Source organism: Bos grunniens, chromosome 8, assembly GCF_055505025.1.
Source record: "Bos grunniens cultivar Pamir isolate PY7600 chromosome 8, Bosgru_T2T1.0, whole genome shotgun sequence".
Taxonomy (NCBI): Eukaryota; Metazoa; Chordata; class Mammalia; order Artiodactyla; family Bovidae; genus Bos; species Bos grunniens.
In genome coordinates, this window is record NC_141172.1 from 52,317,004 (window position 1) to 52,334,452 (window position 17,449).

Genomic DNA, 17,449 nt, shown 5'->3' on the forward strand with positions numbered 1-17,449 from the left:
CACTTCATTCTCAAATTTCTAAAAGGAAGTGAATGAAAGATGTTTGAAGGATGATCTTGAAGACTAACGGTTCAAGCTGTTAACACATTCTGCTCAGCTTTTACCTTCCCGATGTAGAATGTGTCCTGAGTTTCACAGTTCAGCATTATAGAGGCCAACTACACTCTTCTGCATTACCCTATGACCGCTGTTCCAGAAAAAGTTCTGGGAAGTTAAGCTCACCAAGCAATTTCCTATATCCTGAATATGTCTTGCTCTTTTCTTCTGTAAAGTGTTCCAATTCAAATCAAGCTGAAAAGGCCTACTGTTCAAAAGGAGACCTTTACCAAACCTGATAAAGTCCATCACCACCAATCGAAATTGAGCAGAATGCTGTGGGCTCCTGGTCATGCAAGCCTTCCTCTGTCTCCCATTTCTTGTTTGTAGGAAACAGGCTTCAGCCTTCCCTGAGTTTCAAAGGGCAAACAGCTGCTAATCAGGGAAGTGAGGGATGCAGCCTCAGAACAGGGTCCCGGTTCTGCCTCAAGGAATACACATAACAACACCTTTGAGCTTGTCTGCAGAACTAAAACCCCCAACAAATGAAAGATATTAATTACTAGATGAAACACGCTTCATTCCAGAGAACAGGTCACAGATGGGATAACCCCCAGAATCATAGAAGCTTATCAGGAGACCACCTTAGGCCAGATGAAAGGAATGCAGGTCCTGCACACACCCTGGTCCTCACCAGCAATCCCACCCTGAACACTGCTATAAAACTGCTCACCAAGTCCCCGTGGGTTGGGACACACCGTTCTGAGGGCACAAGTCCCCTGTGGCCTCCTTTGCCTGGAAAAGCAATAAAGCTGTTCTTTTCTGTTTCATTCAAAACTGTCTCTGAGATTCGATTCAATTCGACTCTGGTGCACAGAGGCCAAGTTTGTGGCATCACAATCTCTTTACCTTTACACTCTGTGCCTACCATTAGATAATTAAATATGGAGGGATGGGTTACTTCAAGGGACAGTGTTTATTTCACAGCCCATATTTAATATAAATAATATGAACAGCCTTTAAAAACAGTATTTTTACAATCTATATGCCTTTTACCGATTGTCATCACCAGTAACAAAAGTTTAAGCCTGGAAACAATATTCACTGAGAAATGATCTCTTGTAGCCTGAGATTTTACAGGTTGAAAATTTCATGACTGAAGGAAAGCAAAGGCCCTAATAAAACTGAAAGAATTAAAGGATCTAAAGATGGTTAATTAGATAGTGACATCCCTGATGGAAGAATTAACTTTTTTTCTTATTTACAGTTGTAGCAATTCCAGAAAATCATACTGTGGCCTTCAGAGAAGTCATGTCTAAAGAGCGGGTATGTACACCTTGGCCTCAACCAGATAGCCTCCATCCGAAAGGCTTATCACTGTGATTAGCACTCTCCAGAAGGGGTATGATGGGGTCCCCAGGGGAGGGCCCTACTGGGACCGTTTTTAGATTGAAGTCTAATGGTAAGTGGCTAGACCCGGGGTAGAGACTAGAAAGGGGAGAGGAGTGGTCCTGACTTTGAGTTCACGAACAAGGAGGCACCTGAGGCCTCTATGATTAAGTTCAAGTCAGAACTGGATCCCCCAAGCTCCAGATGGAGGTCTACTGTAAGGGGGGCCTCATACTAGGACACAGTAGAGACAGTGGACTATGCCCAGCCCTGGGTCCTAGAGATGTCTTGTGGCGGTGCCTATCCCTCTGTGCCCGGGGCTGCTGCAGCCGGGGCCACGGTGGAGGTGAGCCTGCTGACTGGCCTGGTCCCACTGAAGCTTTGCCAGTGTCTGCAGTCTGGGGTTGCTCTAGGCTGTTTTCCAACTTGGCAAATGCTGTGTGGCCTCGGCAGGAGCTTCTCCCTCAGGGGAAAGCTAAAGAGCAGCAAAGTGGGTGGCTGATCAGCAGCATTAGCACCCACATACCTCCAACCAGACCTACCAAATTCAGTCTCAGGGACTTGCCTGGTGATTCAGTGGTTAAGACTCCATGCCTCCAATGCAGTGGGCATGGCTTCAATCCCTGATCAGGGAACTATGATCTTGAATGCTGTGCAGCACTGCCAAAACAACAACAACCACCAAAAAACCCCCTCAATCTTAGGGGGTAAGCCCTAGGAATCTACATTTTTAGTGGGCCCTCCAGGGGATTCTGATGTAGGGTTAACTTTGGGAAGCACTGTGATGGAGGTGGGCTTCTCCAAATTAGCATGTGTTATGAATCACCTGGGGACACGGGCTGTGACTCAGCTTGGGGTGGGACCCAGGAGCCTGCATTTCTAATAAGCCTGGAGGTGAGGCTGATGCTGCTGACATACAGCATGCACTTGGAGGTGGAAAGTGCAGAGAGCTTGCTGAGCTAGGGACCAAGGCGAGAAACACGACGCTCTGTCCTGTTTTCATGATAAGAAGTGCTAGTCACACATCCAGCCCAGTGCCCGAGTCGTGCAATGAAAATCTAACCGTGCTGGCTTCCTGCTTTTTGTCTCTCCCAATTAAGATTCATCATGAGAAACGCTGGGCTGGAGGAAGCATAAGCTGGAATCAAGACTGCTGGGAGAAATATCAATAACCTCAGATATGCAGATGACACCACCCTTATGGCAGAAAGTGAAGAGGAACTAAAAAGCCTCTTGATGAAAGTGAAAGAGGAGAGTGAAAAAGTTGGCTTAAAGTTCAACATTCAGAAAACTAAGATCATGGCATCCGGACCCATCACTTCATGGCAGGTAGATGGGGAAACAGTGGAAACAGTGGCTGACTTTATTTTTCTGGGCTCCAAAATCACTGCAGATGGTGACTGCAGCCATGAAATTAAAAGACACTTACTCCTTGGAAGGAAAGTTATGACCAACCTAGATAGCATATTCAAAAGCAGAGACATTACTTTGCCAACAAACGTCCATCTAGTCAGGGCTATGGTTTTTCCAGTGGTCATGTATGGATGTGAGAGTTGGACTATAACGAAAGCTGAGCGCCAAAGAATTGATGCTTTTGAACTGTGGTTTTGGAGAAGACTCTTGAGAGTCCCTTGGACTGCAAGGAGATCCAACCAGTCCATCCTAAAGCATATCAGTCCTGGGTGTTCATTGGAAGGACTGATGTTGAAGCTGAAACTCCAATACTTTGGCCACCTGATGTGAAGAGCTGACTCATCTGAAAAGACCCTGATGCTGGAAAAGATTGAGGGCAGGAGGAGAAGGGGACGACAGAGGATGTGATGGTTGGATGGCATCAATGACTCAATGGACATGGGTTTGGGTGGACTCCGGGAGTTGGTGATAGACAGGGAGGCCTGGTGTGCTGCGGTTCATGGGGTTGCAAAGAGTCGGACACGACTGAGTGACTGAACTGAATTACGATTCTTACTTTATGCCGTGTAAGTTGTTTTTCACTCCACAGTGAGAATTTCTAATATTTTTAACCCCCAGGGGAATGTTAACAAATTGATAAACTCCTGCTAAAAGCCCCCAGACTAAATCCTAAATGAGACTAACATCAGGTTTTTATGACATCTTGCAAGGTGATGGACTGTGCAGAGAGGGAGGCACAATCCACTCTGCTCAGTAAAAACTCAAGTCTGTGGGGGAATGATGTGTCCCAGGAGACTGGTGTCACTTGCTTTTTAGTAATTCTCTAGGGCCTGGAGTTGCAAGTAAGAGAACAAAATAACAACATATGAGACACTGAATTTATCAGTCATACACGTGAGGATCTGTTCACCTCTGAAGACAAGTTTAAAAGCAGTCTCAGGCTGCTGCTGCTGCTGCTGCTAAGTCGCTTCAGTCGTGTCTGACTCTGTGTGACCCCACAGACAGCAGCCCACCAGGCTCCTCCATCCCTGGGATTCTCCAGGCAAGAACACTGGAGTGGGTTGTGACTGCCTTCTCCAATGCATGAAAGTGAAAAGTGAAAGTGAAGTTGCTCAGTCGTGTCCATCTGTGCGACCCCATGGACTGCAGCCTACCAGTCTCCTCCGCCCATGGGATTTTCCAGGCAAGAGTACTAGAGTGGATTGCCACTGCCTTCTCCTGCAGTCTCAGGGAAGTGGTGCAATCATATGCTCCTCCTCTTGGGGTTAAAACCAGTCAATTGAAAGAGGATGTCAATTAAGGTTTTCACTCTCTTCCAAACACTAAAGCTCTTTATTAACCAGATGGGACTGCTTATACTTGAGGCCCAAGGAGGTTTCTGACTTGTTGTTGACCCCATATACCACTTCTCCTGAACAGAAAGCAATGAAGGGTGGCCTGGTGAGAGAGCTGGAACAGAGGGAGCAGAGATCAATGGGCCTACCTAGTCCCCACCCACAAGTCTGAGCAAGCTCTGGGAGTTGGTGAAGCTGGGGGAAGGGAAGCCTGGCATGCTGCAGTCCATGGAGTTGCAAACAGTCAGACACAACTGAGCGACTGAACTGACTGAGTCCCCACCCTTAGAGACATGGAAAAAGCAAAGGGTCACAGAGACCGAGGACAGTCTGCCTGAGAGTGAGCACAGTGGGTTGAGTGGTCTCCACGCAGTCACCCTGCCTCAAGTAAACGTGGCCACAGAAATGTCAGTCTTGCCCAGACCATTTGCTGTGAACTCTGTCACTCTGACGTACATATGGTGAAATCCTTACCTCCAATGTAAGTTTTCAAAAGCTAGGCCGTCAGGAGGTAACTGGGATTAACGTTTTTAAAAGAGACCTCACACCTTCTGCTATGTGAGGACACAGCAAGAGGATGGCCATCTATGAACCACGAGGCAGGCGCTCACCAGATGCTGAAACTGCCCAAGGCTTGATCCTCCCAGCCCCAGGGCTGTGAGAAACAAATATCTGTCATTTATAAGCCACCTGGTCTATGGTGTTTTGTTACCTAAGCTGAAACAGACTTAAGACAACACTGATCAGGTGAGTTGCTCCTCCCAAGCCTGTAATCAGTGAAGAGGTGGAGTGCTAATCTCTATCTTGATCTCTGGCCTGGGCTGAAGGAGAGGCTCCCTGCTCCCCACCGTGTAAATCACAAGCAGAATGGTGGAACCAAGATCATCAGAAAAGGACTGGTTCAGGCTATTGTTGAGGGGGTCTCACACCTCTAATCCTTAACATCCCATATTGATTCTCACACAAATCCAACAGCAAAAACACACAAATTCTGATTAAAACATAGGCAGAGGATCTGAAGAGACATTTTTCCAAAGAAGACATACAGATGGCCAATAGTAACTACGTGAAAAGATGCTCAACAACACTAATCGTCAGGGAAATGCAAATCTAAATACTGTGAGGTATCACCTCACGCCTGTCAGAATGGTTAGCATCAAAAAGCCAAAAAAAAAAGTAGGGGCGAGGATTGGAGGAAAGGGAACCCTTGTGGACAGTTGGTAGAGCTATTAAAGTGGTGCAGCTGCTATGGAAAACAGTAAGGAAGTTCCTCAAAAAATGAAAAACCGAACTATTATATGATCTAGCAATTCCACTTTTGGGTATGTATCTGAAGGAAATAAAAACACTAACTTGAAAAGATATCTACACACCCATGTTCACTGCAACATTATTTACACTAGCTAAGACATGGAAGCAAACTGCATCATCAATGGATGAATGGATCAAGAAAACTGACATATGTATAACATACATACATGTATATGTATAATTATTTATGTATAATGTGTATATATGCATATATAGCACATTTAATATACACACATGTCAGTTCTTTACAATGTGTATATGTATAATATATATAACACATGCACACATACATATACATGTAATGGAATGTTATTCAGCCATAAAAAAGAAAACCATGCCAATTACAACAAAATAGATGAACCTTGAGGGTATTATGCTAAGTGGAATAAATCAGACAGAGAAAGACATACCATATAATCTCATTTATGTTGATTCTTAAAAACAGGGGCTTCCCTGGTGGCTCAAGGACAAAGAATTCACCTGCCAATTTAGGAGACATGCATTGTCTAGGAAGATTCCACATACTGCTGAGCAACTAAGCCTGTGTATCACAACTACTGAGCCTGTGCTCTGCAACAAGAGAAGCCACAACGATGAGAAGCCTGAGCGCTGCAACTAGAGAGCAGCCCCTGCTTGCCACAACTAGAGAAAGTCTGCGTGCAGCAACAGAGACCCAGCACAGCCCAAACTAACTAACTAACTTAAACAAACAAAAAAATAAAAACAAGTATAGATACGGAGAACAGACTGGTTACCAGAGGTAGGGAGGCAGAAGATGGGTGAAACAGGTAAAGGTGGTTAAAAGGTACAAACTTCCAATTATAAAATTAGTAAGTCCTGGGGATGTAACATACAGCATGATGACTACAGTTAACAAGACTGTATTATATATTTGTAAGCTGCTAAGACAGTAGATCTTAAAAGTCCTCATCACAAGAAAAGAAGTTAAAACTGTGAGGTGATGGATGTTATCTAGACTTATTGTGGTGATCATTTTGCAATATATACAAACACTGGGTCACTATGCTGTACACCTGGAACTAATGTTATCTGCCACCTGCATCTGCATGCGTGCTCAGTGGTGTCCGGCTCTTTGTGACCCCATGGACTATAGTCCATTAGGCTCCTCTACGCAAGGAATTTTCCAGGCAAGAATATTGATGTGGGTTGCTGTTTTCTCCTCCAGGGGATCTTCCCAACCCAGGAGGGATCAAGTTCTTTACCACTGAGCCACCAGGGAAGCACAGGTCTATGGATGAGCGCCTAAGAGTGGTTAAAAAGAGGCTGGGGTCACATACGCAGGAAAGGTTTGAGTGGGGAAGGCTTAAAAGCAATGTAGTTCTGAGTTGACTCGAGAGATGGAGAGATTACAAGGAAAAAAGAAGAGCAAAAGCAAAAGGGAATTGAAATCCAGGACCAACTGGAGGGACCTGTGATGATTCTGTGTAAAACATTTTGTGGCATTCTGATCTCTGCAACTTAGGTATCAAGTAAGAAAATTTTCCATGTTGAGACTGTGAAACAATTCCTCTTCATTTACATTTTACAGTGGGGGCTGGGAGGCATAAACACACTGGGCCCCATGAAGAACGTATGCACTCCTGCCCCCGCCAGTCATGAAAGAAGCTGCTGGCTCCCACTGCCTGCCTGTCTCCAGGGCTGGCAGGGAGCAGAGGCCAACAGGAAGCTCTATCAGACATCTCCAGTGTGGCTTGCAGAGAGACACAATTACCTGCCTGGAGGTAAGCAGCCTCTGCCTTCCTTCCTTTTGGCTCTCGTACAAATCTCCCTCCTATCAAGAAAAAGGCCAGATCCTGTGGACGTGGCCCAAGATCCCTACAGGAAGTTGGCTTTCTTCAGGCTATGACTTTGCCCAAAACTCTGCACAAAAAATTATCAACGGGCCTCAAGGGACACTAGTTCATGTCTCTAGCCCTTGTAGTCCTGCTGCCAGTGACAGCATGGGTTGGCACTCTGCCAAGGTGGTATTTCCCTCCAGCAAGAACCAGCATTAAACCAGAGATCTGAACATCAGTTTTCCTAACTTTTGCAAGTCATTACTTTGCCAGTAAATACAAGTTCTCACACTTTGCAAAGAATACAATTTAAATGAGACCCTCATTCATTTCTATGATCCAAGTCACCCACCTGCCAGCCTCTCCCTGTCGCTATTTCCCCCTCATATCAGAGCCTTATTCATTTATATTCTCCGTAAGGTCTAGAACATAGCCTTTAACTAGACACAAGAAATAAGCGTGAAGACTGCTCAATCACCACTGAGGGCCTTACAGTCATCTAGGAGTTGTTCTCAGCTGCTCTCTGAGGTAGGATGCACTCCAGACACAATGGGATGCAGCTTTTCAGGGCTCAGAGATGCAGACGGTCTGAGTGATCCACAAATGCACTAACTGATGCCAGAACTTGGGTCAAGGGCCTGTGATTCTTTGCTTATAACTTGTGTTCACAATTCAGTGATTCTGCATTTCGTGAGTTTTCTTCTAAAAAAGGCCAAGTGACACACTTGATTTAAATGACTGAGGTCCAGATACATGGACAGAGTGGTTACGTGGGCATTTTGGTAAAGTAACAGGCTGTTTAGCCAAAGGGAAAGATACACATTTTATCATGCCTTAAATATTCTTCAGTTACAAGTTAAGACATCTGCTGGTCATACAATCACGCTCAATTTTAATGCCTAGCTGTTTGTAAGGCTGCGTCTATATACTGTGCATGATGAAAAATGTGCTGCCAAGGTACGTTCCACAAGGTACCAGTTTTATTAGCATCATTTCTGCTTCTGAAAGTGATCAGGAAAGGAGATTATTAGGATACAGGATACAGGATTATTAGGATATGCATTTTAAATACCACTCTTCACTCTTACTGCCATGACAAGCTTCACTATTTCTTCTGTCACAATTTATCAAAGAATACCTCATAAATTACTTTATTAAAGGTTATTTTAAAAGAGCAAAGACTAGTTGACTTTTAATATAATGATTCATAATAATATCAAATTTGAATCAATCATTATCATTTGTAGTTTATCAAACACTGAATACTTTGAAAAACACACATCCTTAACAAGGACTTAGGAACACACTCTCAGGTATTGATTTCATTTACATATGTCACTTGGGTAAATAAATGTACCAACTCAAAAGACAGGAACTCCAAAGCCTTTATGAAAAAAAAAATTTGCAAGCCTGGTCTGCATCTCTTTCTTTCCTTGATTATTTAGGAAAAAGCTTGATGTACTTTGTATCTCCAGTAGGATCTCATTGATATGTGTCGGAGCTGACATCAACGCACATTCAAAACACCTGTGCTGAGCTCCTGTTGCTGGGGGGAGGTGGGAGTGGGAAGGGCCAGGACTGTGAGCTCCCTTGGTTTGAAACATGACTCTTGTGACCTTGGGCAAGTGACTGCACCTCAGTTTCCTCGTATCTCCCAGGTTTGGGAGGACAGAATGGAATGCTGCATGGAAAGCGCTCAGCTGTGAGCCCAGCACATAGCAGTTTTCTATAGTGTACTATCAGACATGGCAAAATTGCTATGTAAGAACCTCCTGGTAAGGTGATCGCTGACCTCAAATCTTTAGCCAAACTATAAATCCAGTAAAATCTATTTCCTGAAATTGCACAAAGTTAATCTATCCATGGTTTCAAGTCCAGATACATCTGATTTATAAAAAACTGGAAAAATCATCCAGGTTTCTGCCAAATGCTTAGTCAGTTTCTTCCTAAGATTCTCCACATGTTAAGGGGGAGTATCTTCAAAATCTCTATAAATGGTTAATACTTATATAATTGGTCTATCCAAAACGATTGTTCTCTTGCTCTCTGTACATCCCCTGCTTGACCAGTCCCTGCTTGAAGGACACGGTACTCACATGACTGACCTTCCCTCTTAATCACAGAACCTAAACATACTTGCCCCTAGGCCTCAGCTAGTGATTGTTCTAATCTGTGGATCAGAACATCTCCACTGTGATAGTTTATCAAAGGGCCTCCAGAGAAGGGCACACCCATCTGCTTTCCCTGGTAACTGATGAGCCAACCTAATGTCAATTCCCGTTGTAATGGATGGTCTCCCTCCACCCTTGGGTAGAGAAGACTGCTGCTTTGTCCCGCATGCTGTCTGCCGCCACAGGGGGGTTTCGCTGCAGGGCCCCTGAACTTCAGATGTGTAAGATCCCCCATCTATGAAACCATTAAGATGTCTCTGTTGCTGACTCAGGGCTGTTGCCTAATTCTTGGGACTGGCAAATACTGGACTTGTAGCCTGACAACTCTCAACCCCAGAGTAAACCAAGAAAACAACTGATTAATATGTAAGTGGAGCATTTGTAATGAGAAATAATTAAGGACAGCTCCCTAGCCATCCCACTTCTGCTATCCAAATTGACAACAGGAAGAGAAATAATAAAGATACTAAACTTGGCTGGACAGATATCATTTCCTCTGTAATTTTCTTAGTCTTTGCAAATATTTGCAAGTGATTATTGGAGATCAAATTTGGCAAACTCTTTAGGCTTGAAGACAGGTCCTGAAGGTTTTAATAGTATAATTTCTACCCGTGCATGAACTGATGTCTTCTACCTGCACGGGATGTTTAGAGAAGCAAAGAAACACAGCACATTTGCCTGTGACCTCCAGGTCTAAGGTTTCTAGCAGAGATGAGGTCACAGAGCAGGCAGGCCCTTGTGCAATGAACTCGTGCAGACCAGAGCGTGTTGTAGGAGAGCAGGGAGGACAGAAAAGGGAAGACAGAGAGATTGGAGGGACAGGGCAAGGAGAAGCAGTCACTGTCAGACTAAGGAGACCCCAGAGCCTCAACACAGGTGAGAAGAAATATGACAAATGATGTAGAAGCCCACAGTCCCATAGCTTACAGAAGACAGGACTACTTCCTTTCATATTTTCTAATATTCTACTTCAGGGCTTCTCTGGTGGCTCAGTGGTAAAGCAACAATAAGTGACCAAATAGCAACCTCCTTTCAAAGACTATTTTATAGCACATTGATCTGGCTATTGTTTAATTTCAATAGCTACAATATACCCTGCGCTCCAAGTCCTACTAACTGTATGCTTAATGCCAGTAAGCCAAAGTCTCTCCTTAACATATATGCGAATTCCTTCTTTTTTTCCAATAGTGTTAGTTGCTCAGTCGTGCCTGACTTTTTGCAACTGCATGGATTGTAGCCCGCCAGGCTCCTCTGTCCATGGAATTCTCCAGGCAAGAATACTGGAGTGAGTTGCCATGCCCTCCAGGGGATCTTCCCAACCAGGGATTGAACCAGGTCTCCTGCATTGCAGGAAGATTCTTTACCATCTGAGCCACCAGAGAAGCCTATAAGGCTCCTCAATTACTGAGCTAGGATTCAGACAGTTCATGCCTTGAGTAGTCACACCATTGACTTTTCAATTCACTGACCTTCCCCCCATCTTTCCTGTAATCCACCCATACCTCAAACTGAAAAAGGATTCTGCAGACTGTACTAGAGCTGTAAGCAAGGAGCAAAGTGTGTTTGAGTGCCAGCTTCCTTTGTTTCACTTGTCCACTTTCTGGTTCTATAGTTAATGAATAGGGACCTGGCCAAATTGCTGGAGAAGTTGGATAAAGAGAAATAGAAACAGGCTGTCAGGATGTAGAGGTAAGAGATTAAAATGAAAACAGGCATGGACAATACAACTGAGCTTGTAAACACTGAACAGCCTGAAAAGGTCCAAGGAAGATTTGACTGATCTACACAAAGCAATCACGTACATATTAGTACATCAGATTGAATCTGACTAAATTCCTAGTGTGTTAGTAAAGTCTGGGAAAAACAGCAGTAAAATGAAATAATCTAAGCAATTAAGTAAAATATCTCCTTTGCTGACTTAAAATTTTTTCAGGGATGGGTCAAATTTGGCCCAGAAACATGTGGTTGCCTAATTCTTTGCCCAAAGCAATAGGTGTTACGTAGGAGTTTGGTTTGTCTTGTGTCCACAGAGATAAGCTCAAAGAACTCGTACGGACTGCATTTTTGAGCCCTGTTCAATGCGGGTACTACCTGACCTGACTCATCCCTGATCACACATCAAAGGTCTTGCCATTAATTCTTGGTTCCTAAGCCTTTTCTCTCTTCTTCCACTGCAGAAGGATCCGACAATAGGTAAAAATGGAAAATTAAGACAGGAAATAAGTCTGGAATTGGAGCAGATAAAGTGAACACATAACAAAAAGTTACAGAGAAAGGAGATGTAACGTATTCTTAAAAGGAATACATATTCTAAAACTAAGCCCCTTATAAAGTAAGTTTGGAGTATTTTATTCCTAAGGCTTTTTTTTAAACATCTTTAAACAATAAAAATTGTTTAAAAATCTTTAGTTTATTTTCAGGAACAATATTTGATGAAATATTTCAGACTGTGACATGTATTTTTGGCTATTTGAATATTATTTATTTTGTATAAGGTCTAATATTAATAATAATACCTAATATTTGTTTTAGTGTGCATATATACTAGACATTATTCAAAGGATTTTAGTATGTGAAGAGAGTTGGCAGTCTTTTCTGTAAAGGACTAGACAGTACATATTTTAGGCTTTGCAGAACACACTGTCTCTATTGTAACAACTTAACTGCCCATGGATCAGTACAGCATCTTTAGACAATATACAAATGTATGAGTGAGGCTAGGTTCCAATAAAACTGAGTTTTATAATCATTTTCATGTGTCACAAAATATTATTATTATTTTGACTCTTTTCCCAACCATTTACAAATGTAAAAACCAATTTTAGCTTGCAAGGTGTACATGAACAGATGGGGGGCTGGATTTGGCCTGAGGGCCAGTCTGCTGACCCTTGGTGTAGAACAGTATTTAATTCACACACCAAGCCTAAGCAGAAGGCATTGCTGTGACTCCTGTTTCCTAGGTGGGAGACTGATACAAAGCAAGTTAAAGTGACACACCTAGTATGTAGTTACAAAACTATCTGAATCATTAGCAAATTTATATCTATATGTTTTATATTCAATTTATGTTCAGAAAATTTATAATGTATGACAAAGCACATATATCTTTGCTGTAATATCCTTCATCTTATATTTTCCCCCCTATTTACCTTTTTTTCTATAATTTTTAGTCAGATACTGAGGTTCTAAATTTATTTTCCTTTTCTTCTCCCCAGGAAAAAGTTTCCATTTTCTTTCTTTCTACAGCATGGAGGAGGATAAAACATGAGAAAGACATTCAGTGTTTTAATTCATTTGCTTGATTTTCAGGGTCAGGGCAATAGATCTATTTACTCAGATGTTGCACACATGTAAAAATGCCTTTCCAGTTGTTTCAACACCATACATCTGGCATTTTAAACCAATAAAGTTATTGTGGAATAGTCCTCATTTGAAGATGGGAGATATATTTTTCATATTACTTTAAGTAGCTTCTTAAAAAAGTTAATTCTACAAACATTCTTAGTTAATAAAAAAACATTATTAAGAATCCATGTGTGGATTGGCTCTGTCTCTGCTTTTACTCTTTTCTTCCAGAGGACTGAAGACAACATGGAGGAAGGGCAGAGAAAATAAACACAAAAAATTCAAACCACTCAACTTCGGTTTGTGTGTCTACTAAAACACGATTATAGGATTTGAAGGTAAACTTTTGGCTAAAATTCTGTTGCATGCATCATCTGCAGTTTTCAGCGATCTGTTTGATCCCTGTTGTATCACCAGTGCTTTTGTTTTGACACTGCACACTAGAACGAAGTCTTGGCTCTTTTTAAAAGCAGTGTCTACTGTCTGCTTAAAAAAAATCAGTATCCGCATCTTGAATGACTTATTCGGAGGCACAAGAAATTCACCAGATGAATTTTACCCGAGGCTGTGGGCCAATTCAAGAGATCCCTCCTTGAAAAACAATAAAGTACTCAATTATGCTTTAGACTGAAACACTTTAAGAAACAATAGGCTCTTTCCCTTTTGTAATTCCCAGCATTTTGTATAATATGCACATGACAGGAATTAACAGAAGGTACAACGGATATATTATAAAATTCATAAAGATTAACTATTATTTTTCCACCAAAAAAGCATTAATTCCACCAATGAAAAACTGAAAACTGGTTGTAAACTGCTAAAGTGGAAAGTTTCAATATTCTGCCCAAGAGAAGAGTTTGCTTCTTCTCTTTGTTCTTTATTCTGACAAAACCTTGATGAATTATTTTCAATGAAATGTTTTTTACAAAACATTTGCAATATAATCTTATTACTAAATTGTGCAATCAGACAAAAAAAATTTAAAGTATCAATGTTCCACTATGTATGGAAAATCGTATTCTGCAGGTGATGAGAAGGTATAAGATCTCTCCCAGAAACTAAAAACCAAGTGAGATCCGAGACAAGTCCAACAAAAACACCATTTGAATAAAACCAACAGAAACCTTAAAAACATACAGAATCAACTTCTTTTACAGTGAAAGAAAAGAGGTGGGAGGTGTGGGTGAACAATTCAAGTATCATGAAGAAAGCAACTTTGAAAGACATGAAGGAAGACTTGGAAAGACGAGCACATGAGCAAACAGCAATTCTCATAGGAAAATCTGTGCCTGTGGTCACAGACACACCATTGTTAGACTCACATGGTGTTACCATGGAGATTCAGTGGGAGAGGGCACACGACTGGCACACAGCCTTGAAAGAGTACATCCAACTTAAAACCTTTGTGGTTAAGTAACTTTTCAGGTATCTGGACAATACAAAGGTGTTAAGAAATTTATGAACCCACAATCCTATTGCGTTGGAGACTTGATGAGAGATAAAAGGAGAAACAATTAGAACTAATTCTACAGTTGAAAAGGACCAGATGAGGGAAATGGACACCACAGATCTCGAAACATAGTTGAGCAACAATAGCTCAACTTTAAGGATGGATGTGTGTTGTAAACTGGCTAACATTCAATTGATGCTCAATGTCCACTGTGTCTGATCATCTTTTCAGATTGACTTGTGCCAAACTTGTCAAATATTCAATACATTTTTAAGGTTTTGCAAGTTTATAAGCTATAAATTTCATTCAACTCTAAGAACATCTGAAATCCCCCAATCTCTCTCTTCCACCCCACCAATATTTTCATCTTCCTGCATGCATGCTTAAATCACTTCAGCTGTGTCCAACTCTGTGTGACCCCCATGGACTAGAGCCTGCCAGGCTTCTCTGTTTCTGGAATTCTCCAGGCAAGAATACTGGAGTGGGTTGCCATGCCCTCCTCCAGGGGACCTTCCAGACCCAGGGATTGAACCTGTGTCTCTTCTGTCTCCTGCATTGGCAGGTGGGTTCTTTACCACTAGCACCACCTGGGAAGCCCCTAAAGCCAAGTAAATAAGTAAGAACTGCTATTCCTGATCTAGCTCTGTGTCCCCAGTGGAAGTTCAGAAACAAAGTAGAATGGATTTTGGGTGATAGTGACCATGTGCTCATTCATGCTGTGATAAAAGAAGAGGTGCATAAGTCTTATACCTGTATGTTTTCATGACTTTAGGAGTTTAATAAAATTAGGATCAGGGTGGATGGTGGAAATTACATGATGTCTAATCAAAATGAAACACCAACAAAGTCTAATGAAAAAACAGAAACAAATCTAGCTGCAGATGTGTTAAGAATATATGTCAGATATGTCATGTCTGCACTGATCCAGAAAGGATGCTGAAGTTATCATACACCTTTTCATATGTCAGGCAGGCTAAGACTCTATCAGTGCTAACTTTTCACTGAGAACAGAAGACTGGAACTGCACTGGTCCTAGGAGACGAAGAAGAACCCAGTGGAGTCAAGCTCTATAACTCATGGCTGTATAGAAACTGAGACTGGTGAGAGGAACAGCAGGGTTATGCCATTTTTATACTTCTCAAACCTGGACTCCTAACTCAGAGAACTGCCTGGAGAGGACACATGGAGAAGAAAGCTGCTTACTGTTTCATTATTGTAAAATATGGGCTTCCCAGGTGGCTCAGTGGTAAAGAATCTGCCTGCCAAGCAGGAGACGCAGGTTCAATCCCTGGGTCAGGAAGATCCTCTGAAGAAGGAAATAGCAACTCACTCCAGTATTCTTGCCTGGGAAATCCCATGGACAGAGGAGCCTGGCCGGCTATAGTCCATGGGGTTGCAAAAAGAGTTAGGTATGACTTAGTGACTAAACAACAATAACTGTAAAATACTTAGGAATTCCAAACCTTTGAAAAAAATTTCCAGCATGAAAGAGAAACCTACGCAAAGAGAGAGGAAGAAAAAGAAGGAAGGAAGAAAAAGAAACCTTAGGTAAGAAATCAATGGAAAAAACTGAAAATACATTGAAAAGGGAAAAAAAAAAAAAAAACCCTCAGGAAGACATTCCTGAAACTGCTGCTGCTGCTGCTAGATCGCTTCAGTCGTGTCCAACTCTGTGCGACCCCATGGACTGTAGCCCACCAGGCTCCCCCGTCCCCGGGATTCTCCAGGCAAGAACACTGGAGTGGGTTGCCATTTCCTTCTCCAATGCATCAAAGTGGAAAGTGAAAGTGAAGTCGCTCAGTCGTGTCTGACTCTTAGTGACCCCATGGACTGCAGCCTACCAGACTCCTCCACCCATGGGATTTTCCAGGCAAGAGTACTGGAGTGGGATGCCATTGCCTTCTCCCTTCTTGAAACTAAAAGGATACTAAATTAAAAGGGAACATATGGAGAATAAAAAGAGCTCTGAGAGGTTTTTAAAAAAGATCTATAAAAGCTAAAATACAAACAATCAAAAAAGATAGTTTGGAAGATTACTTCAGGAAATTTGTCAGGCAGTAAAAAGAAATAGAAAATTGGAGAGAACAGTTCAGAAAAATAAAAAGCAAAAGTAGTTCTCCATTTAGTCAAAAGAAGTTATAGCAAAAGAAAACAGAAAATTTTCATGTGAGTTCTAAGTAAAATTTCTTATAATTAAATTTCTAGGTAAAAGGGTCCCAGAAGAGCTGAGGGGAGGAGAGGTAGGAAGAGAGCTACAGCAAAACAAATCTTTCCTCAAATTCGAGAATACCTAGGAGAAGGCGATGGCACCCCACTGCAGTACTCTTGCTTGGAAAATCCCATGGACGGAGGAGCCTGGTGGGCTGCAGTCCATGGAGTCGCTGAGAGTCGGACACGACTGAGCGACTTCACTTTCACTTTTCACTTTCATGCATTGGAGAAGGAAATGGCAACCCACTCCAGTGTTCTTGCCTGGAGAATCCCAGGGACGGGAGAGCCTGGTGGGCTGCCGTCTATAGGGTCGCACAGAGTCGGACACGACTGAAGTGCCTTAGCAGCAGCAGCAGCAGGATAAATAAAAGTTTCTAAAACCTTCCATAGGAAACAGGTTGCATGTAAAAGAATAAGGAAGCAGAAGAGCCTTGGATTTTTGAAAGGGAATACTGGCAGACAATGCAATATTTTCAGAATGGTTTCTATCTGAGAATTCTATACCCAGCCAAAAGAGCAATCAAATTTGAGGTCAGAATATGGACATTTTTAGAATGGATGGAATTTTAAAACTATCTCCCTTAGACTCTTACTCAGAAAGCTACAGGAGGATATGCCCCAGTAAAATAAGGAAATAAACCAAGAAAAAAGGCAACACTGGATCCAGAAACAAGGTACTCAACATAGGAAAGATGTTGTGAACTCCCAGGATGATGGTGAAACAAAGTTCCAGAATGATATGTGTATAGGATGTAGCTGGTCATGATTAGAAAAGGAGGACAAAGGAAACTAGAAGGGAGATCTTCAATTAAAAGAGAAAAAAAAAGGAGCTGATATGTTATCAGATATGTTAGTGATGTTTTTGTAAGATTTCAAAGATCTGTTGATGAATTAGGAAAAAAATCAGTAACATACACAAGCACAAAGAAAATAAAAGAAAAATATAAGGCAATTATTAACTCCAAAGAAAGTTTACCACAAAATGATTGAAAC

General features: G+C 42.0%; 1 protein-coding gene and 1 long non-coding RNA gene across 5 annotated transcripts in view; one reads left to right on the forward strand and one right to left on the reverse strand.

Moving 5' to 3' along the window:
- The window catches only part of LOC147367067 (uncharacterized), a 38,658-nt gene extending 33,124 nt beyond the window's left edge, over positions 1-5,534 (forward strand). Inside the window, exons 5-6 of one of the 3 annotated variants that reach the window (XR_015169773.1) lie at positions 1,304-1,362; positions 2,526-3,716. This is a non-coding gene — a long non-coding RNA (uncharacterized LOC147367067). Of the gene's footprint in view, positions 1-1,303; positions 1,363-2,525 lie in introns of all 3 variants that reach the window. The other 2 variants (XR_015169774.1, XR_015169775.1) reach the window with 2 other exon arrangements.
- Positions 1-17,449, reverse strand: part of LOC147367068 (guanine nucleotide-binding protein G(q) subunit alpha) — a 315,174-nt gene that overhangs the window by 12,465 nt on the left and 285,260 nt on the right. The window lies entirely within an intron of this gene.